At 32.3% G+C, this 25,776-nt stretch overlaps 1 long non-coding RNA gene across 1 annotated transcript; it reads right to left on the bottom strand.

The window, feature by feature from the left end:
• Positions 1–2,585: 2,585 nt before the first annotated feature.
• LOC143074739 (uncharacterized) lies at positions 2,586–25,284 on the bottom strand. Its single transcript, XR_012978046.1, has 3 exons — positions 24,663–25,284; positions 24,109–24,183; positions 2,586–4,231 (listed from the first exon to the last, which is right to left on the bottom strand). It is a non-coding gene; the product is annotated as an uncharacterized LOC143074739 (long non-coding RNA).
• Positions 25,285–25,776: the final 492 nt, after the last annotated feature.

Raw genomic sequence — 25,776 nt, forward strand, 5'->3', positions numbered from 1 at the left:
ATTGATTTGTGTTTAACGCCACATTATGCACTATTGATCCCAGAACTTATAGTCATGGAGATTAATCTGATTGATTTGTGTTTAACGCCACTTTTAGCACTATTGATAGTAGTACTTATAGTCATGGAGATATAATTTGAATGTTTGAGTTTAACGCCACCTTCAGCCCTGTTGATACTTGTACTTATAGTCATGGAGAAGTGATCTGATTGATTGGTGTTTAATGCCACCTTCAGCACTCTTCATCCCAGTACTTAAAGTCATGGAGATATGATTTAATTGATTGGTGTTTAACACCACTTTCAGCACTATTGATACCAGTACTTATAGACATGAAGATATGATTTAATTGATTGGTGTTTAACGCCACTGTCAGTACTATTGATACCAGTACTTATAGACTAGTCATGGAGATATGATTTAATTGATTGGTGTTTAACGCTACTTTCAGTACTATTGATACCAGTACTTATAATCATGGATATATGATCTGATTTGATTGGTGTTTAACGCCATTCTCAGCACTATTGATACTAGTACTTATAGTCATGGAGATATGATCTGATATGATTGATTGGTGTTTAACGCCACTTTCAGCACTATTGATCCCAGTACTTATAGTCATGGAGATAAGATTTGATTTGATTGATACTAGTATTTAATAATTTTTAATTCACTAGGTTTTATGGAATAACAAGTCAATTTGAAATTTGCATTTGGGTTTAAAATTTTTACAATTTTACAATATCATAGAACTATTTTTTCCAAGAGCAATGAAGAGATTATAATGTATACATTCACAAATACAATGTTTTTCATTTTCAAATTTATCCAACATAACCTTTGTTATTATCTATATAATTTTTTTTTTGCATATATCCATCCATCTCTGTTTTTAGAGGGTGTTTACCTATTTTGCATACTGCTAGTCAATCTTTAAATGCTTTCGATTCCAAATAATTTGTTTATTTTTTTTATTGAAAACAGTATTTTCACAAAAATCTTTCCAATTATTCAGAAAAACAAGATATGTATATATGCATAAAAAGAGATTTATTAATATAGACATCAACCTAACAATACAATTAAGAAAAACAAAAACGAAACAAAACAGCTAACGGTTAATGGAAGTACAATGTATTGACTAGTGCCAATACTTCAAACTATAAACTATTTTCAGCTATACATGCTATATGAGGGATTTTAATAAATGAAATTTAATGTATGAAAATGTCCAAATTCTAACAATAAAAACAAAACATCCTTTGCCACTTTCACTGGAATTGATCATTTTGACATAAAAGTTGATTTAATCCTTTTCCCTTTAACAATGATTCTATTTCTATATGTCCTTGCTCCTGTGCTACATTGAGTGGATTTTTACCTTTAAAGTCACACTTATTGACATCAGCTGAATGTTGTAACAGTTCTATAACAACATTAACATGTCCATTATGACTTGCTATATACAGAGGTGATGCACCATTAATATTGTCACACTTATTGACATCAGCTGAATGTTGTAACAGTTCTTTAACAACATCAACATGTCCATTCTGACTTGCTATATACAGAGGTGATGCATCATTATTGTCACACTTATTGACATCAGCTGAATGTAGTAACAGTTCTTTAACAACACCAACATGTCCATTATTACTTGCCCAATAAAGTGAGGAACATCCATCATCATTACAGAGATCAATATCAACATCATCACACTGAAGAAGTACACGAACAACCTCTATCCTGTTGTTGTAACAAGCAATCTGTAATGGTGATATGCCATCATTCATACATTTATTGACATCAGCTAAATGTTGTAACAGTTCTTTAACAACATCAACATGTCCATTCTGACTTGCTATATACAGAGGTGATGCATCATTATTGTCACACTTATTGACATCAGCTGAATGTAGTAACAGTTCTTTAACAACACCAACATATCCATTATTACTTGCCCAATAAAGTGAGGAACATCCATCATCATTACAGAGATCAATATCAACATCATCACACTGAAGAAGGACACGAACAACCTCTATCCTGTTGTTGTTACAAGCAATCTGTAATGGTGGGGTGCCATTATTACTACATTTATTGACATCAGCTGAATGTTGTAACAGTTCTTTAACAACATCAACATGTCCTTCCTGACTTGCTATATAAAGTGAGGAACATCCATCATCATCACAGAGATCAATATCAACATCATCACACTGAAGAAGTACACGTACAACTTCTATCCTGTTGTTGTTACAAGCAATCTGTAATGGTGGGGTGCCATTATTACTACATTTATTGACATCAGCTGAATGTTGTAACAGTTCATTAACAACATCAACATGTCCTTCCCGACTTGCCCAATAAAGTGAGGAACATCCATCATCATTACAAAGATCAATATCAACATCATCACACTGAAGAAGTACACGTACAACTTCTATCCTGTTGTTGTTACAAGCAATCTGTAATGGTGGGGTGCCATTATTACTACACTTATTGACATCAGCTGAATGTTGTAACAGTTCATTAACAACACCAACATGTCCTTCCTGACTTGCTATATAAAGTGAAGAACATCCATCTTCATCACAGAGATCAATGTCGACATCATCACGTTGAAGAAGTTCATGTACAACCTCTATCCTGTTGTTGTTACAAGCAATCTGTAATGGTGGGGTGCCATCATTCCTACATTTATTGACATCAGCGGAATGTTGTAACAGTTCTCTAACAACATCAACATGTCCTTTCTAACATGCTTGCCACAGAGATGATGAACCATTATTGTCAGACTTATTGACATCAGCTGAATGTTTTAACAGTTCTTTAACAACATCAACATGTCCTTCCTGACTTGCCCATAATAAAGGGAAACATCCATCTTCTCTACAATAATTAACATCACTATTCCTACTGATCAACCATTTGACAAGATCAACTGTACCCATATAACAACTGCCAGCAAGTGCTATATCTTTACTTTGAATATCTTTAGTACAAACAAGTTTCTGTTGCTTTGGTGGATCAAGTTGTTTTAAATGTGTTACAAATTTTTCTGTAAATATAGTAGATTTCATGTTTCTGTTGACACATACATTGATCACGAATCCGTTCTCCCAGTCTTTCATCAATCTTTCTATATATCTATTTATAACGTTATCAGGTATTCTAATTACAAACTCTATTTCTTGGCCCATGTTATCTGTTATCTTCCAAAGAAATCTCTCTCTAATGAAACCAGTATTTGCATGATCAAAAAAGATCTGTAACATCTTCTCCCCGAAGTATTTGGCAATGAAATCAAACAATTTATCATGGATTATTTTGTATTTGTTATCCTCCTTGACCACATAGGTACCTTCAAGTGTTTCAAGCGATTTCTTTAAACGTTTGATGGATGTTCCTTTATTCAGTTCACATTCTTCTAGTAATTCTTCTATTACTGTTCCTATCGTTTTATCTTTTGTGGATAAATTTTCTTCTGTTAATGTATTGTTAAACATCACACAAAGGACTAAGCTACAATACTGAATCTTACCAGTATCACTTTCCCCATACATTTGTACAATTTGATCTTTAAAAAAATCAAAAGGATTGTTAAAAAACGAGCTAATGCTTACATTCTTCTGAAGGTTCTGTTTATTATATAAGCTGCATAAAAGTGGAAAAAAATCATATTGTTCTGACAGTTCCTTTACTTCATCAGCATTGTCCTTAAGGTACACTTCAGCTAAAGTATTTCTTTCAGTGGCACTAAGTTTGAATTCTTGTGAATTTAAATCGATGTTGCATATTTTAAAAATGGAGAGATTGCTAAAACGTTCATCTTTGAAAACTTCCAATCTACATGTAGATATTATTTTACAACATTGGTCTGTAAGAAGAAATTTGATGTGATCCAAGTGTTGTTTCCATTCATTGTAAATTTGTTGATTAAGAGTATAACGGCCGCAGACATCATCATAGACAAAGAATGTGTTCCTACCATGTTTAAACCATTTACCAATATCTTCAGGTTTACTACATGGAATTACAGTGTAACCATTTTTCTTCATTATGAGGGCAATGTGTTTAGAAAGAAAACTTTTTCCAATGCCTGAGTTTCCAACCAGGGTAACTGTACTTTCTGTCAAAACTTTTTGCATGACATGTTTCTCTGCTTCAGTACTAACAAACTGTTGATCATCTTTCTTCCAACTTTCCATTCGATTGTCGAACTGCTCTGCAAATAAAACAAATAAAATTGAAAAAAAAACAAATAAGGAATTTATGTTTAATTCTCGAGGTGTAATAACACCAATAACGCCACATACAGTTGCATAAGTTATGCTTGTTTTAACGCACTATTCGATTTTGGAGAATTTCGATAAAATACTTTAAGCTTGAGATAACCTGGTTTCTAAAGTTTGTAAATAAGAAAAAGGGAGAAAATCAGTAAAGATCCGTCTAAGTTCCATTCAATTGATAAATTAAACAACACCTATTTTACCGTTATCTTGGTGATTTGTTTTCGTTGAACAATAAAAAAATTCCCTGAAAAGACTAGAAATGCAGAAATGTACCCAAATGAGCATTTTGTTAAATAAATCTAATATCAACAGTAATAACTGTCCATTCCTAGATAAAAATAAGTCATTTTCATACAAAAAATCGGCACGAAAATTTACGACAAAAGAGAAGATTTTTGCTCTCCATATTGTTAATTTTTCGTGTTTTTGGACGGCGATGTTCCTTTGACACCGCCTTACGGTGTTTATATACCTTAACTTGTTAGCTGTGTCCATGATTTTAGTGGCTTGTTTTTTATTTTAATGAGCGTAATCTATGTATTACTGGTTAATTATTGAGTCAGGGATTTCGTAACCACTAATCACTTAAAACCTGTATTAAATTCATTAATAGATACAAAGATTTAGCTTACAAAATTTGCTGTACCTGTAGACATCTTATTTGATATGGAATAGCACATTCTATATTGTGTAGTGATGTTGTTTACCGAGCCCGAAAAGTTGAATACAATTTGAGTACACTCATGAATCCTATCAATAACATCGTTCTAAAATGTTACCAATTCAACAGTTGAATTAGATATTAGAATATTTTTTTTATTGGTATAATATTGATATTAGTTTCAGTAAATTAAAACCATACTAAATAAAATTAGTATACACATATGTACTTTCAAGGTACTACAATCTGTCGATACCTATATGTTGGCATTGCGCAATGTCATCTTTTTTATCTGACTGTTTATGACGTCTTTAAAACAAGCTTAATTGATGTTAAATGTGTATGTGAGATGTATAGGTACCCTGTCACGTCAGGTCTGTGTTTTTGCTAGATGTTTTCTACTTACTACCAAACTGATGAGTTACACTCTTTTCAACTGATTTATTGATCGCCGCTCTTATGCTGTACTGTAAAACCTCTCTCCCAGGTTAGGGGAGAGTTGAGGGCATACAAACATGTATACCCTCGCCATTTTGTTTATGTGCCACTCCCAAGTCAGATGTCTTTGGCTCAGTGATTGCTGGTTTATGTCTATCATATTTGATTTTCGTAAATTGTTGTGTTATAAATTAGGCTGTTTTCTCAAGTGTTTAATATTTTTGCGGTCTTTTTTAGTCGGCTATATGGTATAGGATTTTCTCATTGTTGGAGGCCGTACGGGTTCTTATGTTTGCATGCTTACATCCACATCATTTGAATTTTGGTGGATAGTTGTCTCCATTGCAAGCATACTGCATCTCCTTATTTTTATAATTGTTTACTTCTAATGGTGGTTGTTTTCATATATGAAATTAAATATGGTATGAGCATTTTCCTGCTTTTAATAATTTAAAAATAAGCTATGCAAAATATTTCCTTATTTGAAACAATTATTTGCAAAATTCCAGAGAAACCACGACAACTTATGCAAAGCAGGAGGGGTATTACCCTTGAAAAAAATTACTCTAGAATTTATTTATCATCATTGATGTACCGTGCATGTGACGTTTTCCCAGTTCTGTAGTAATTTATATCAGAAATGCACACTAAATGTGCTATTTGTTTTACACCCTACAATTAATAAGTGCCAAGTATAGTTTTTCTAAGCATTTCTTTATCTTTTTTTTCTATGTCTGTAAAGTATATCTCGAAATGATCCTAAATTGAACATACAATCAATTTGATTGCTACTCTTTGGTCAAAATACAAGCAGTATAAAAGAAGTCAATACATACACACTATAACAAGTCAATAATTAAAAGGATCCAGAAACAAGCTGGTAGTTAATATCCACCCGTTTACTAATTCAAAAAAGAACATTTTATATTGTAAATTATTTTCGTTGAACATTTAGTCGTTTGTATGCCTTTTCGGTTATTACATCAAAATGTTTATGCCAAGTGCCATTGTTTGAAATATGTAATCCAATGTGTTTATGGGTGGTTACCTCAGTTACTTTACGCTGTCCATTTTAAGGTTTGGATGATCAGGTTTGTGAAGTTTACGTGAAATTGTCATGATCTCGGTTTTCTGAGGGTTAATTAAAGGTCACTAGCCAAATTGAAATCCATCTATTGATGTTTGCGAGATCTCTATTCAAGTTAATTGTCGATTATTGGAGATCATATACTATCAAATATAAACTTGTAGCAGAGAACTTAATAGTGGACTGTACAATGTATGTCAGACATAATATCATTGATAAATAAAAATATATATACGAGGTCCCAGGATCGACCACTTGGGTACACAAGTCTTTATATTGCCCCTCTTGGATGATACATTATTTATTACAACCCTTTGCTTTCTATCAGATAGATGATTTTTTACTCATGCCAAAATAGAACCTTTAATGCCAATAGCTTCTTATTTCTTCAACAACCACTTTTGCCAAACTCTGTCAAATACCTTACTTATATCAAAAAACAATACTCTTATTCTTTTCCCGTCATCTCATGCCTCCCCAATCTCATTTGCAATATTAAGCAATTGATAAATGACTGAGTCCCCTTAGGTGAAACTACTACTGTCGCAAATACAGCACACATGTCGTTTAGTATGTACCGCGCTTTATGCAACGTCACGTCACATTGACGTGTTATTTATAGTTATCAACAGGAACCATTACTATAATTTAATACGCCAGACGCGCGTTTTGTCTACATAAGACTCATCAGTGACGCTCAGATCAAAATAGTTATAAATCCAAAGAATAAAGTTGAAGAGCATTGAGGACCCAAAATTCTAAAATGCTGTGCCAAATACGGCTAAGGTAAACTTTTTCTGGGATAAGAAAATCCTAAGTGTTTACGTGGTGGATGAAATTCAGCAAACAGATGAGTACATGTTCGATTTAGATTAAACAATCTGTCAAATTAGAAAACATATTCAGCTCTCCTTGTCGACAAGTCATAATTTAGCCGTCAATACCATCGTTTTTCAAGCTAGTAATGTAACTCTCTCTGATACACCCATGCATACCATGATTTCAACTACAGCCAATATTGTAGCCGCAAGCGACTCCTCTCATTTGAACCCACAGGCCAATTGTTTCATGTCGACATCTCATGTACAATCAAATGCAGCATCGTTTCATATGAGTAAATATTTTAGATAGGTTATCCTTTTGGGATTTTATATGAGATTCTAATCACACAAATCCAAAACTCAGCGACGTACAAAAGTTTAACTACTTAAAGGCAAAACAGGAAGAAGCGTTGCAGATCTATGACAAACACTAACTGCGGCCAAGCTATTTCGTTGTTACAAGAGAGGTATGGACAGATAATACTATAATACAAACATACATGCAAGCTCTACTTGATGTTTCACCGCTGATTTATACTCTAGTAAGCCTTCGCAATTATTATCACAAAACTGAAACTTATGTACGAGGTCTAGAGTCACTCGGACAAACTGAAGATTCTCATGGTTCACTACTTGTACCAGTTTTTCTAAATAATTTGCCTCCAGAAATACGCCAGAACTGAGCTAGAGAATATAGGTCAATAAACTAGACCTTAAATGAATTACATAAAGCACTTTTAGAAGAGTTGATTTTTCATGAAAGCCGAAAAATAACCTCAAAAAGTAGAAAGCCCAATTGCTACCGATTCATTCTTGATCAACGCAAAATCACGTACAAATAAACTCTTCATAGATACCAGGATTACATTTTGTATTTACGCCAGACATGCATTTCGTTTACAAAAGACTCATCAGTGACGCTCGAATCCAAAAATGTAATAAAAAAGACCAAATAAAGTACAAAGTTGAAGCGCATTGAGGACCAAAATTCCTAAATTTTTTGCAAAATACAGCTAAGGTAATCTATTTCTGAGTTAGAAAAGCCTTAGTTTTTCAAAAATTCAAAAGTTTTGTAAACAGTTAATTTATAATCATGACCATATCAATAAAGATAACCATCATTCAACAAGAACGAAAAGTCGTGCTCGGATAAAAAGATAAACACAAAGAATGCGAATCTTGTCACGAAATCGGACACACATCTGTCAACTGCACTAAATTCACAACCGCTAACGCGGGGATGAATATTGTCAAGAGTGAACGACTGTGTTTCACTACTGTTAGTTCGGGAAAAAGTGCAGAAGCCAATATTTTGTTAGATGAAGGTGCGCAAAGGTCCTTCGCATCGGAGACACTTGCAGAGAAGTCGTATTTAGTTTTAAGCGGAAACGAAGTCGTGCGCCTTTCAGGTTTCGGAAAACAAAATGAACAAGCAAGACACATGAAATCGGCAACAGTTTATATTCAAACAGATGAAGACGAAATATACCACTAAACGTACTTATTATTCCTGAAATTGCAATGCCACTACATATTCATGTGAAATCCGTTACTTACATGAGACACTGACGAGGACTAAAATTAGCACATCCTGTAGCGGACGATGACATATCCGAAATTAAAATACTTATTGGAGCAGATTATTATTGGATTATAGTTGGAGATGACATCATTAGAGGTGAAGGACCAACCACCGTTGAATCCAAGCTCGGATACCTCCTGTCAGGACCCACAATGGCAAGGACGTTAATGTACCACAAGTAGGAGCTTTATTCTTAATGTCATCGTATCATAAAAGAAAGAGGAATTAAACCTACAGAAATTTTCGGAGATTGAATCGCTTGGTGTTGAAGATAAGACCGAAAATACTGAAATCGACGAATTTCCGACAATGTACGAAGAAACAGCAATATCTTACAAAACCAAAAGGTAATTCGTCGATTTCCCGTGGAAAGCAGAATATCGACCGCTACCATATTATTTTTTAACTTCTCTGTAACCTTTGTACTTGCATGGTTTTACGAGAATAAACTATCTATCTATCACTACAAACCTGTAAAAGTCTGAAATGGCCTATATCTGTACTAGACTGTACTGGTTTTTACTCGACCAGTCTGAATTGGTCTGAAATTTACTTGATAATACTTGACTGTAGTCTGAACCATCCTTAACAGTCTGAATTTGTACTTGACCAGTTCTTAACCATTTTATGCGAGTCTGAACCATGCTCGACCTAGTCTGAACCATACTCGACCTAGTCTGAACCGCACTCGACCTAGTCTGAACCATACACGACCTAGCCTGAACCATACTCGACCAAGTCTTAACCAACCTAGACCTATTCTTTATATCTATCAACTGAATTTTATCTAATTAGGAAATGTTTTTAATAAAAATGAAATTTGAACAACAACTTGATATAAAAAATGTATTCAATATAGTATTGAAATTAAAATTTCACAATAATCAATCATGATATAACTTCAACACAATATTTATCAACACCTAAATAATAATATATATCAACCTTAAAATACAAATAAAACAAGCTGATCAAATAATCTAAACAATGAATTGTGACTAATATTTTCAATATTATTGAAAATTTTATGAATATTTCTGAAGTATTTTATGCTAACTGGACTATTTTCACCATTAACTTAGGCCTAGTATAGATTTATGTTATCAGTTGACTTTACTTTACAATGCAGCGAATGGTTTTTTTTTTTTAATTAATATTTATATAAAATAGTATATAAAACAACTTAATAAATTTTAAAAAATGAGACCTCAACTTTTTGTTTTGTTTTATTTAACCAAGAATTTAATATAATCATGATAATAGAATTTCTATATCGATCCTTGATAACCTTTTTAAAAAAGGAAATGTGTTCCAAAGTAACAGTTAAAATTTATTTCAATTGATTTAAGTATTCTTTGTCAAATAAAAGACATGGCATTCATTAAGCACTTCAATATGGTCTAATTGCCTCAGTACATGTGTGTTTTACCTGTAGGTAAAAAAAAAACCTATTTTCTTAAATTCGTGTATTACTTATCTTGTATATTTGAAAGGCCTTGTTTTTTTTAAGTTAAACAGGATGTTGCAATTTTGAAAAAAAGGTTATTTAGAATTTAATACCTCTGACCAGGTGTGATCTTATTTATGAGTTTGCCCAAGCAGATGTTATAATTTATATTTCTCCATTACTCAGAAAAACAATTTTATTTATTTATTTAATTCTATCCCTTTTTGTTATAAATTATAAATAATATATATTTTTTGTTATCCTAAATATAATAATAGATATATTTCTAATATAAGGTTAAACAATTTATAAATTTTGTTGGCTGTTGTTATATATGTCAGTTAAAAAGAAATTTATTTCAACAGATAAAAAAAGTAGAGGTTATTTGGTCTGGTATGGTTCAGATTGGTCGAGTATTGTTCATACCTTTGGTTAAGTATGGTTTAGACTGGAAAATAGGTCGAGTACAGATCAAGAATGGGTTAAGACTGTTTCAGACTGGTCGAGTAATAGTTCAGACTATTTTCAACGTCAAAGATAAGGGTCAAGTACGATTCAGTACAGTCGAGTATGGTTCAGACTGGGGTCGAGTAATGTCAAGTTAGAGTCAGACCAATTCAGACAGTCGAGTACAGATATAGGCCATTTCAGACTTTAATGGTTTGAAGTGTATCTATCTACCAACAAAAAAAGCTGTTGCTTTTAAAGGACTGAGAGTGTAATAACGCGTTTTCATAAGGAACCAATATTACTTTTAAAATACGGAAAAAATGATTGCTGAGCAGGAATAGCGAGGTTCATTGAGATAGTTGATAACGAAGAAATTAAACCAACTATCAAGCTGCATTACATACTTAATCACCCAGTTAAGAAGGATTCAGTCACTACGCCCATCAGGATCGTACTATGATACTATATTATTTTAGTTGAAAACAGACACCAGATAGTGCTAGCTTGAATGACTGCTTACTGAAGGTACTAAATGAAGTCACAGCTATACTACTGAGATTCCACATGAATAAGTATGCAGTATCTACAGACATCGAAAAGGCGTTTCTAAATGTTGGACTGGACTTTGAGGACCGGGACGTAACTAGGTTTTTCTGGTTGAGTAAACCAACAGACCCAAACAGCGATATAACAACAAAGAGATTCAAGTCCGTACTATTTGGGGCTACATGCTTGCCATTTATATTGAGCGCCGTATTATCAAAGCACGTGAATAACCATCTATTTCATTTCACGGAAAAACTTACAAAAGAGTTATATGTAGATAACATTGTATATAGCTTTGAATTTGAAGAAGAGCTGTTAAAATTATTTTAAAGTTGTTCGTAATTTATTGCAGATGGAGGATCTAACTTGCGCTCATGGGCCTCGAACAGTCAACTATTACAGGTACTAGCAATACTTGAAAACGTTATTGACGAAGATCAACTAATTAAAATCTAAGGATACGATGGGATACAGCCAGTGACACAAGATAATTCGTTAAGCCTACTCTAGATACAACAAAACTTATAACAAAACGCGATGTACTTAGACAATCATCATGGATTTATGACCCGTTAGGAATATCAAGCCCTATAACCGTCCGCAGTAAAATGTTAATGAGATACATATGAGAGGTCTAGGTCAGATTATCGAAGATCTTTCGAGGAGACCTCGAAATAGGACAATAGAAGACACGGGTTTCAGACTCTTTAAAGCAGATTTTAGGCGGATTTTACCGTTTCAAGTAGATTCAACATATGCAATATGTACATGAGGTAGACTTGTTTCCAAATATCATAATTCATTTGATGGTAAATAAAAAAAAAGTATGGCAACATTGCAGCTACCGGTTGCAAATGTAAAGGCCACAACCCATTCCGTTCAGCAGTCATGTTCTGTAACAATAACGCAAATGCACAAATAAACATATCCCAAAATGCAAAGATTGGCGATAGTTTACAAGAGTGTAATCTAAATTTTTCAAACAATGGCAAGATATGTTCTTTAAACACAGAAAAGAACGTCCAATTTATTCAGTTCTTTTGGATGTTTCAGTAAATGAACTGTTACAGTCAAGGTAAGCCTTCCATACATTTGGTCTATTATTATTTAAACGGTTTTCGTCTGTGTACCAATTGAAGACTGCTTTAAAATTAAATAAAAGATCCATGAGAGAAATTTTGAAAGAATTATATTTTTCCAATATGAATTAACACTTACACTCTGTATAAAATGCAAAATCATTTGTCAAATTACCAAAATAAAAGTACGAAACTAAAATTATTCTCATGTTGCAATTTGAAAATCAAATTGAAATATCTTTTTCTAAAAAAAAAAAAATGCACAGCAGAAAATGTCTACGACCGGACAAAAAATTTGGCTTAATATATTAGCTGTGCAAAGACTTGTTTTTAGCCTGCAGTTATGCTGTTACATCAAAGTCGTAAAATACTAAGATAAGCACCTGTTTTTATTTGGCACTCCACTAGGAGAAAAACTTCAACTGGGACAAATTACTAACTGACTCAACGATCACAGAATTGATGAATATCAGAAAGGATATTCAGGAAGCCACAAAGACAGTTGTACCCCAACATTACTTTGATCAAGGTTCAGACACAAACAAAGCAAACGTAATACATGTAATTCATAACTTACAAATGTATTTTATTATTGCATTTAAATTGTATCACAGATCAAATTTTATCCTTCATTGTGTGTTTATTTGCATGATTTGTGTCACTTCGTTTTTTTTAATTTTTTTTTATTGAATTAAGTCATTCCAATTGATATTTTATAGTATGTCTTTCTATGTTGTGATGGTATACTAATGTTTCAGAAAAAGGAGAAGGTTTGATACCATTAAAACGTTTAATCCTGCTGCAATTGTTTGCACCTGTCCTGTCACTTTGCAGATAACCCGTGCAGTTTTATGTAGTAATAGCCAGATAGTGTTCACCTGATTAAGTTCAAAGAAAACTTAAAAACCATTCATTTCATACCGAGTAAAAAGAATTACAGAGCTAGCAGAAGAGTCAACTTGGAGATACTGGCCAAGTGAGTCAAACCCAGCTGACTAACTGTCAATTGGGATAACCGTAGATAAATTCCAAGACAACCAACTTTGGATGCATGGCCCAGATTGGCTCATAGTAGAAGATAATTTACCGAATGGAACAGAGATGAAGCACACATGTTATCCACTATTGCACACCAAGAAGTCGTAGTAGATACCGTACAAGCTACACATCAAACTCTTTCAAGAAAGTTCCTCGAATTGCCGCTTACGTGAGAAGATTTATTACAAACTGTAGAACACGAGCAATACAAACAGGTATGTTAAGCTCGATCGAAATACAAAACGCAGCGGTAGCGTGGATAAAATACACGCAGAAAAAGTATAATTCAGAAATCATTGAAGATTTACAAACATGAGAGGAAAAAAATACAACCTTGTAAAACAACTCAAGTGAACCTATTGAAGAATATTCACAATTCCCGATGTTGATACCCGCAAAGGACAAATTGACATAACTAAACATAATGGACATACAGGATTACCGTAACAGTACTCTGACAAACCTATTGGATATCGTCGATACGACAAGAGCAATATACATAAATGTGTGATCTGCAAGAAAGTTGCTAGTCGACTGTATTCGGCTCCAGATCATCCTCCGTTACATAAAGACCGACTTACAGAAGCACCCCTGTTTACAGTTACGGGAGTAAATTTTACTTGTGCCTTGAATGCTAAAACAACAGATGGACACACCTGTAAAATTTATATTTGTCTATTTACTTGCGCTAACAATCGTGCTGTACATTTGGAAGAAGTGATGTATTTACATTAAGATACATTTATATTGGGGTTACGAAGATTCGCCAGTAGAAAATAACTGCCAAAAAATATGATTTATGACAACGGTACAAAATTCATCGCAGGCGCCAAGCAATTAACAAAATCATTATCAGTTAAAGCAAACAAAACAACTTCGGCACTGAATGGAAGTTTATACCAAAAAGAGCACAATATGGTGGCGTTTGGGAGAGGCTTATTAAGACTTACAAAATAGATATAGGAAGATGTGGTGTGAGTGTTTATGAGACAACTCTCCATCCAAATAACAATTTATAAAAGTAAACCATTATAGGTCAATGTACGACCTTCAACACGGAGCCTTGGCTCTAACCGAACAACAAGCTATATATCCTTTCGTATTTTGTGGGTAAAAGGATTTCTGTCAGAATATGACTCCAAATTGAATCATGTTTCCAAAACATTCTTTTTCCTGTTTGATAAAGAAGATTTGTTCATGAACAGATGTGAATTTGAGTTTTTAAATTCAAAAGCACCTCTTTTTTTATATAGAAGTGTTATCTGCTTGGAAACGTTTTTTCATTCCGCTAAATGCATTTCATGTGAGAAAAGAATTTATTTTATCTATGTGAGAAAAGACTTTATTTGGCACAATCCGTTTATCAAAGTTGACAGAACTAGTATTTTTTTTACAGATCTTGGTACATGAAAAGCATAATGTTCATCAATGATATTGTAGATAATAAAGGCGAATGTATGTCTCATGACGCTATTAACCAAATATATAACATGAACGTTACTTTTGTAGACATTCTATCTATTTAACTTCCTATACAACGTGACTGGAAAGATTTGTTTTTACAATAAAACATGTCACCTAACAGCAGCTTATTGAAATTCGTTTTTGAGCATGCGAATAAAAAATGCCTCTCAGTAAATTATTTGCTAAAGATGTGAAATTGAGAGTGGAAATGAAGAATATGTCAAAGAGACAACAACCGGACCAAAAAGAATATAACAGCCGAAGGCCACCAATGGGTATTCAATGCAGCGAGAAACTATCGCACCCGGAGGCGTGCTTGAGCTGGCCCCTAAACCAAAAAAAAAAACCAAAAAAAAACTAGTTCAGTGATAATGGACGTCATTTTATACTCCGAAAAATACACAAAAACTAGAATTAAAAATCATAAAAGACTAACAAAGGACAAAGGCTCCTGACCTTTGACTTTTTTTTTTTATCTCAACCCTTCCCCTATTCCTCTAGCAAATGTAGAAAAACAAACACAAAATAATACGCAGAGTCAAACTCAGTTCCAAAGAAGTCCGAGTTCGATATAAGAATAGGTAAGAAAAGAAACTAAACAAAATGAAAATGATACATACATTAACATACATGTAGGACTACTAGCAGTTACTGACATGCCAGAGAACGGGAGGGATTGCACATGATATTCATATAATGAAGACATAATCTTTCAAATAGTTTAAATGAGGTCTAGCTTCATCATATGAATTTCAGGTAAAATTACTCCCGGTAGGGGTTTAGTATTATACCATCATAAAATATATGAGAAGAACGTAACCAGTATCATGCCAACAACTGGTTTTAGAATAAATGGATTTATTTCCGATGCAAAGACCCTATAAGTGATTCAATATTAAAGCCAAAATATGCAATCTTTAATGACATGACAACAGCATCGTCACTATATCCCTTCTTAACAAGTCTGTTTAAAGTTTTGTTACCTTTTGAGATGAATGCCGACATTTTTGTGCTTTGTAAGTATACAAAATTGGATGTGGAATACCTGAACGTATAAAATGTCTGCATGTGGAATTATATTTACGAATGATGTCTTTGCACCGATGATGAAATTTAGTAAATGTTTTGACTTTTTTGTGATATCGAAAACCCTGGTGTAATCATTTTTCAGTAATACACAAATTTATCTCGCAAAAATATAATACGTTGTTACCTACTCGAGCAAATCTTAAAAGTTAAGATATATAAACACCATAAGAAGGTGACAAGGGGATGTTACCATCTAAAATGAATAATTAACAATAGGAAATGAAAAATCATCTCTTTTATCATAAATAAAGGTAACAGTTGTATACAGCTGTTCAAACTCGTAAATCTATGGACAAAAACTAAAATTGGGGTAACAAATTAAAACTGAGGGAAACGCATTGAATATAAGAGGAAAACAACGACACAACATTAAAATGTAGCACACACAGAAACGGACTAAGCATTAGACAAAATCCGATGAGAATAACAAATATCATAAATTTTGGTATTGAGTTTCCCGTTTATGATATAGATATCAGGATCGAGGAAAGGGCAGTTTTCATTTTTATTAATAGCTTTATTTGAAGTTAGTTCAACAGGATACTGTTTAGGTATACATACACTTTTGAGAGCCAATATATCATCCGAATATCTAAAAATATTGTTAGTTTTTTGTATCAGATATTGTTTTGATGGGTCTTTGTCGATTTTAGTCATAAATTGTAACTCATAACAATACAAAATCAGGTCCGCAATAAGCTGTGCACAATTGGAATTCCGATAACTTGACGAAATACGGAATCTCCAAAGCATAGTATCAAAGCATGTCTAATTGACATAGTTCTTTTGTTTATTGTTACTACAAAATTACCTAAAAGAGTTTGAACACATGTATTCGCGTTCTAACTTTTTAAATGCTCATTTAATTAGGTGCGTGAATTTATTCTTAATAAGAATATGAGGCAAAGTATATAGAATAGAAAAATAAAACCTTGAACAGATTCAATATCACAAATATAAGCATGCATATTATCAAGTACTTCCAACGAATTGTGAGACTCCAAAAATTATTAATTCCACTATTTTCAAAGGCCTTTTTTGAACAATTTATTATTAGGTTTTTGATTGTACCAAGTGTACTAGTAAGTAGAATAGACAATTTAGTAGTGAAACAATGGATTGGAGACGAAATAAATCTATATGTGTAAGGTGTTTGGTGTAGCTACGTAGATTCGGAAGTCAGTACATAGTCGGAACTTATGTTGTATTTGGTTATGCTTGTAAAGAAGTAACTAAAAGTTTATATAATAAAGAAGATGTGGTATGATTACCACCGAGACTACTCTCTACAAGAGACCAAAATGACACATAAATTAACAACCATATGTGGCCGTACGGCCTTCAACAATGAACAAAGCACGTACTACATAGTCAGCTATAAAAGGCCCCGAAATGACAATGTAAAACAATTCTTACGAGAAAAATAACAGCCTTATTTATATAAAAAAAAAAAAAAAACGAAAAAAAATATGTAAAACATAAACAAACGACAACCACTGAATTACAGGGTCATTATTGAATTTAAAAAAGAGTCAGAAAGATTTCTTGTCAGCTTTTTCTCGTTTTATCCTTTTCAAACAGTAAGTACGGAGTGAGTCGTGTATGACATTGATTCCAACTATCAATTAACGGGGGACGATATTTAGCTCCTTTCCTGTGGATTGATTTCAACTCTTGGTCACGAACTATCGATATTAAGGTCTCCTGTTATAACACGGGAATTGATATTCACTTTATACTGATTATGACGACATTTTAATATAGATATAAGGGACGAAAAATGGGCAAATATTTATTCACTGGCTTTTAAATGTACTATAGAAAGCAAACTACAAGCTTTCCAATATAAAACATCACACAGAATAGACTCACATAATTATCTTCTTGCAAAATATAAACTTTCATTATCTAATGAATGTACCAGTTGTAAAGAAATAGATACTATAGAGCATTAATGTTTTGAGTGTACAGAAAGAAGACAATTTTGGAGAGAATTTTCTAATTGGTGGTATTTAGTGTTTGGATTAGGAAGGTTTTCATTAGCTCAGTATTTCGGTACTTCGGTACTTACATGATTTATAACAACGGATGTCAAGTAGTTCAATATTCAACATTCAATTGTTTTTTTTTTTTGTAGCATTTATTTTTAACATTCAACATTCGATTTTAATATTCAACCATTAAAAATTATTTGTTAAAACCTTTTTGTTCACTTTTTTGTCAACATTCAACTTTCGCATTCAACATTAAACATTCGTTTTGAACATTAAATCTTCGTTTTCAACATGCAAAATTCGTTTTTAACATTCAACATTCGTGTATAACATTCGATTTAAAATTCCAACATTCGTTTTCAACCTTTAACATTCGTTTTCAACATTCAACACTAGTTTTCAACATTCGGGTTGAACTATCAACATTAGGGTTTAACTATCAACATTCGGTTTACAACTTTCAACATTCGTTTTCAACATTTAACAATCGTTTTCAACATTCAACATTCGTTTTCAACATTCAATATTCGTTTCCAACATTCTACATTCGCTTTCAACATTCGAATTTCTACTTTCAACAATCGTTTTTAACATTCAACATTCGTTTTCAACATTCGTTTCAACATTCGATTTTCAACTTTCATGAAAGTGCTTTTGTATTTTAAAATAATAATATTTTGTTTGCTTTTAATTTACTGATATAAAAATCAATATTAATACCAATAAAAACAATATTAAAATATCTACCGACAATTTTGAATTTGCAACCTTTATTTAAAGGATCGATGTGATATTCAGTTTGCAATAAGTTTTATTGCACATTTTTCTTTAAAGCTTGAAAAACCATAAATACTTATCATTTCATGTTACATGCAAAGCTTCAAATTGAGTCCGGGCAATATTTCAGTTGTATTAATCGTAAAACCATTACATTGTGAAATGGCAGACGACATACAGTTTGAAAATGAAGATGAAAAACAAAACAGCAGTTATGTTTTATTTGTGAAGCAGGCAGGAATGTATAGTTTCGAACTTACAACAGTGGTTTTGACAGGCTAGTACTCTGTGTTTAAGGCGTCACTATGAGATGAAGAACAGTTATCCAACTGCAACAAAGGCGCTGTTCGTTTGCTTTGTTAAGTGTGTTTTACGGTAGATGAACACTTTTTTTTTCATTGACGAAAAGACCATATCCTTGTTTTTCTATTCTAGTGATACAGTAGGTGAACTACTAGTACTTAGACTAGTTGAACAAACAGTCACTTTATTTTAAACAAGTTGCTTTCTTTAAAAAAAAAGAAAAGCAATACATGAACCTAAGACCGCTGAATACCGGGTCACCAAAAGATTGTTGCTGAATTTGTGTTTGCTTTTGAATTGAAATAATTGACTGTGAATAGAAGAAGCCAGTTGAAAGTATATATAATTAAAGCTTCTATTTGAATAGTTATTTTAAAGCTCGACTATTTTATTTATTTATTGGGAATGTACATAATTTGTCCGATTATAACCCTTTGGCAAATCCTAATTTCTACTAACCGGATGACTTATGCAAATTGCACAAACCTATCGCAATATAAATTTATGCACTCAGTTTGCTTTATAATCTGGAATTCTGGATGCATTTATTTTATTTATCATATCTTTATATTTTGTTTCCTACATGAATGCCTTTATATTCTCAACTCGTATTTGAAGCTGTCTTGGCATACAAGTGATTGGGACCTCTTATGAAGAGACTTATTTTGGATTCATAAAACATCTCAAATTTTAAGGATTTCCTGATTTTACTTAAATCAATTCAAACATTCTACAGAGAAACTTAGTTTTGCCGAAAATTTTTCTTAATTCAGAAGTTTATGAATACCTGTACACACTTTCAAAATAACCAATGTATATAAAAAGTTATGTAGATATAAAAAACGCCAGACACGAGTTAAGTCTACGAAAAAACAAACATCAGTGACGCTCGAATGAAAAAAGTTAAATGGCTAAATACATTACAAAGTTAAGGAATCTATTCCTTGGGTAGACAATCCCTAGCTTTTCGGAAAGGTCAAAGTTTATAATAGGACAGTGACTCAAAAAAGAAACAAAAGAGACTCGAAACAACTCGAGGTCGTTAATAATGATGACCGTGCTTGAAAGTCACATGTAAAGCTCTTTCTGTCGTCTCCTGCATTTAGATAACATAAATGAAAATAAGCTTTTACGAGTGAATTTAATAGTATTACATGCAAGTAGTATTTTAGCGCACAAAATGGTAAATAGAAAGCATCTCCAGTGGCGGATCCAGAACTTTTCCTAAAGGGGGGGGGGCGCTGACTGACCTAAGGGGGGGGGCACTCCAGTCATGCATCAGTGTTTCCCTATATAATCAACCAAATTTTTCCCACGAAAGAGGGGGCCGGGCCCCCAGGCCCCCCCCCCCCCCGGATCCTCCTATGATCTCACTGATACTCAGGAAAAGAATACCCATTTGCGTCATCACATATCTTAATCTAATATTGAATTCGAATGTCAAACGGCCTACATTAAATGTTTTGATTCCGGATTAATTGACATTTTATCCGGAATTTTTGAGAACGCAAACCGATAGTGTGCTTTTGAAATGTGATCTTTAATGTGAATGAATCAAGACGTGTAAGATAGTTGGACGCACAATGAATATAATTTTCAAAACCGTACCATGATAGTACAAATATGTAGATGCTATAAGGTTAAACTATTAAAACAAACAAACAAAAATTGAATTAAAATTTTATATAAATTAACGTTCCTTTTTTTTTCAAATTCTTTTGAATATTATATATAATATCAATAAACACGAACGTCAAGTATTTACGGATGGACATTTTATTTATCGAATGAACATGTGAATCTATTTTTAAATTCTAACATTCCACTATGTGAATATATTACTATACAAAATATAAGCAAAGACTTTTAAATCCATACTAACAGTATACAATAATCAACATTATGGTTGAAATCAAATTTAGTTGTGATTGTTGTAAATTATTTTAACGGTTGTTGTGAGCTGCTAGGATTTAAAATCAATGACATGCTTTATGAATTGAAAACAGACAAGTATTTTTATTCACGACCGTTTAAAATTTAAATATTTAATAAATTGATCTTACTTTCCGTTTTATGGATGGATATATTACAATACACAAAAATAAATAATAATTACTCATAAAACATAAATACTAAAATGGTATGAATTAATTAACGTAGAAGTACATGTATAATGATTATTGTTTATACACATTTTTTTTGTAGGATGCAAGAATTTATTTAGATTTGATTTTTATGTTTCCTTTACAAATGAATATTTAAAAATACCAAAGCAGAGTATCTTGTCATATAAAATACTTATGAAAATATTCTGTATTCAATCATTGTTAGTTTCTTCAGAAACATAAATACAGTATATATTTTGTATATTTTTTCTTTGATTCCGATTGTATTTGAGTATTAAATACTTTTGATAAGATATATTATCTTTCTGTTTTCCGATCTAAATATTAATATTTTAACCAGAATGTTCTCTCCCGTAAGTCTATGACGAAATACACAGTAATTCCGTGGTTAAATCTTCAAACATTATTAGTTTACATGTTATCGAGACAACAGACAATACCACGTTATAATTGACCCAGATACACAGAGTGTACAGTGGTCGTTTTAAAACAAATATAGTTGCGTCGTCAAGGGCCATCAAGGGACCATATCAAAGACGTAGATAACAACCTATGAAGACCTGTATAAATGACCGAAAACTTTAGAGATGTTCCGAGAATTTTATTCTGACTTCCGGCTGAGAGATATCGAGTGGCCCATATACACATCCAAAACTCGCTAATATATAAGCATGAACCCCTCAGGGGGTTCATGCAATAAAAAAATCACTCTGAATGTTCACATATATTTGAAGTATTTTTGAAAATTAGTATCTTAAGTCGCTTTTAAAGCAAGGGCGAAAGATACGAAATGGACACTCAAACGTATAAGTCGAAAAACAAATTCACAGCGCCATAGGTAAAAAAAAGACCAATACTTTTAGAATTTTGCGTTAAAAAGGTAACATAAGGACATACAAATAAAAAGCTGCAGATGTATCCTTGAAACGAGCCCTCAAGTTAATAATTCATGAGTATGACAGGCCAAAACTGTCTTGCTATGACCATTGTCATTATATGATGTGCATTTACCTTTATATGCTGTGCACTTGTCACCATACAGGATGTGCAAACACCTTTATATGATGTGCACTTGTCATTATATATGATGTGCAAATATTCTTATATGATGTGCAAATATCATTATATGATGTGCAAACATCATTATATGATGTACAAACTTCATTATATAATGTACAAACTTCCTTATATAATGTGCAAACATCATTATGTGATGTGAAAATATACTTATATGAAGTGCACATGTTCTTATATAATGTACAAATATCCATATATTATGTGCAAACATCATTATATGATGTGATTGTGTCATTATATTATGTGCATGTATTCCTATATTGTGTTTCGGTGAACTCCATTATATGATGTCGAAATGTCATTATGTGATGTGCTTTCATCGTCGTTATGGTCAATGAACATGATTGCGATAAGAATGATTACTGTATACGTCTTAACTGAATCGATCCGCTTCAACTCTGTAGCTATCGCAAACATTTTTAAAGATAAAGTAAACAGTGGTATTTAAAAGTTTACGTTTAAAACATTTCGTAGGAAGATTAAGATCAATTACATACAGGATAATTTTTATAAACACCATTTATTGAGCTCTTGATAGTTTTTTCTTTGCATAATAAAAAGAGACTTTAGACGTCAAAGGAGTAAAATATGTTATAATTTGCTTTGTTATTGTCATTGCAAGGTTAAATATATAAGTACTTTATTCTCCATAAATAATAAAAAGTAATCTTTATTGGACGAAAAGGTGCAAAGTATTGATTATACTTTTTCTTGAATTTAAATGTCAACTATGAATAATTTTGGAAGTGAAAGACATGTTATATAAGGAATTGGTAAATGGTATAATGGTGTTTATGACGTCTTAACACTACATCCATTTGAATAAAATGTGTATTTGTGAATATTGTACTGTCAGATGTTTACCAGACTATCAGGGAAGTTTAAGCATTGTGCAGCATAATGCTATTTTATAAACTTTATCTTATAATGTTTAACGTGTAAAATGTTGTTATTAGCCTTAAACTACCTGTCAGTAACCGTACCCTCAGATCGATACTAAATGTCTGTTGTGTTGTACATATACCCTGCCAGGTCTGTATTTTTTTCATTATGAGTCTTTCTGCTTTGTATCGATCTAATGATCAGTTAAGCCCTTTTCAACGGATTTTTATAGTTTATTCCTATTGTGTACTGTTATAGAAAAATATCGCGGAGACCTATTTTTTCATCATTTTTTGAAGAAAAAAAAAGCATGATAGTAAAATCTTCATTTTGGTTCAGTATAAGAACATTCTGTCATTTTCTTTCTATACCCCTGAACTACCTGAACACCGACATTCTAAATTTCTGTATTTGCCTGTCAAAGCCAGAATACTGTTAATTGGTTTTAGTTTTTGCTTTATATCGTATTTGTTTTGCGACCATTTTTAGGTACATTTTCCGAATAGTTTAACAAGTATGTCAATTCTTGGCCTTTTATATGTGACTATGTGTGATGGTCCTTGCTCGTTGTTGAAGGCCATTCAGGGACAGATAGGTATTCAATTGTATGTCATTTTGGTCTCTTGTGGACAGTTGTCTAATTGACAATCATACCAAATATTTTTTTTTATAATAGTAATGCATTATGGTGTATGGGGGAGTTTGCACCATTCAATGACTGTAATTTTAAGAAATAAAGTTAATGTGCATTGTTTATGAACCGTTGTGTTAGTATTAAATGCAACTAATCATAATACTGATATATCTGTGATATATAAGCTTGAACTAAACTTAAAAGAGAATAGTTGAATTAATTGACATAATGGACAACCATGTTAGAAATTTACATTTTACTGATCTATACATAACTTTGCGATATTGGAACAACAAAATTGCTGAATAAACTTACCAAGAATATGTTTAGGAATAACTTCGTCTTGTGTACGTTCTAGTTCTTCTATTTTTGTATGAATCAGCTTCAAATCTAAAAAGCATAACACGATTAAACATATAACATTTTTTTCTTAAATTAAGAAAAACAAGGCAAACTTGTAAAGTTTGAATAAGCCTTGATAATCAGAAAATTATAGCTATCAAAACATATGGAAGGCAAAAATAAAAGTTAGAATGAAAATCAATAATATCCTTTGGAAACCGTAATTTTCAGTTTGTTTTAAATATGTTAAATACGTGTAGCTCCTGAATGACTAAACATAAACGATATGCAGTCGGGTCGTAAACAATTTTTACTAACCAACCTTTTGTATTACGCGAATTTTCTTTCAAAAAATTTGTTAATATTCTTTGTACATTAAATGAGTGGCAAAACATATAGCAAAGTGGCATTTAAATCCACAAGTTTAAAATGTACTTTTTGTGGAGGTTAATAATAATTATATTTAAGAAATTGTTATATCTATCTTTGGTAAATATTGCAACTATTTTAATTCATATTTTAATCACCTTTTACTTTGATTGCATCAACATCTTCTTCAAGTGTATTCAATCTTTTCAAACAGTCTTCATCGCTTTTCTTCAAACCATCTAGTCTTCTTATATACATATGCTTTGTTTCCTCATCCATACAGCATGATTCCAAATTAATTATCGTGTCAACAAACTCTCCTGTCTGCTTTCCTAAGTACGTCTCTAATCTTCCTGCAATTTCTTTGAACTGTGTAAAAAACTGTGCAAGTTCTGTATTGTTTACCTGTGCATTACCTCTGTGAAGAATTTCATTTCTTAATCTTCTAATTCTTTCAAGGTCATCTCCTGGTGTGATTTCTGTCGAACATGGTGCAGTGGAATTGCCCCATCCTAGTGTTGGAGGTGGTAGCAGCTTCAAATTTCTTACAAGTTTATATATAAATGGTATATCAAAGTCTGCATATCCTTTAATTGTAGCATTATTTATCAATAACCATTCATCAGGTCTTAACTTGTTAGACAGGTACCAGTTTCTGTTAATATCATGTGACAATCTTTGTGGAGGCTCCTTTATTGTAATAAGTTCCTGGAGAATATCAGGAAATATCTGCTGCGCTACATGACCTATTCTTGCGTAATTTGTTGACAAAGATTGAGATACAGCAGATAAACTCGCCATTACTGTAAAAAAATATACATTTATATGATACGTGTTCGGTGTATAATGATTCATCATAATTAGTTAAAGTGAAACTCCGCAAAAAAATGAAAAATTGATATTTTGTTCTTATAGGTTGCACTTCGTAAAAATTCTTTAAAAAATTGAAACAGGGGAGGGGGTATAACATGTATAGTAAAGAAAAACTTAGAGTATACACAGTGATTTCTTTAAGACTTTAATTCTGATAAATGAGTATTTATGTGAGAAAAACTGATTTTAGAGAGTTTTCTATTTGAATAAATGTCTGTATGAAGCATAAAAAACCACATGTTCATCAATAAAAAAGTTTTATTCTGTATGTAAAGAGATCAAAATCGATTTTTGAAATTAATTATCAGTTCTTATCGCCATCTTGTCGGCATGTCCGATATAAAAAGTCACGTGACTTTTGGTGATATCTATAAACCACAAAGAACAAACAGAATCGAG

Source organism: Mytilus galloprovincialis, chromosome 5 (genome assembly GCF_965363235.1).
Source record: "Mytilus galloprovincialis chromosome 5, xbMytGall1.hap1.1, whole genome shotgun sequence".
Classification (NCBI taxonomy): domain Eukaryota; kingdom Metazoa; phylum Mollusca; class Bivalvia; order Mytilida; family Mytilidae; genus Mytilus; species Mytilus galloprovincialis.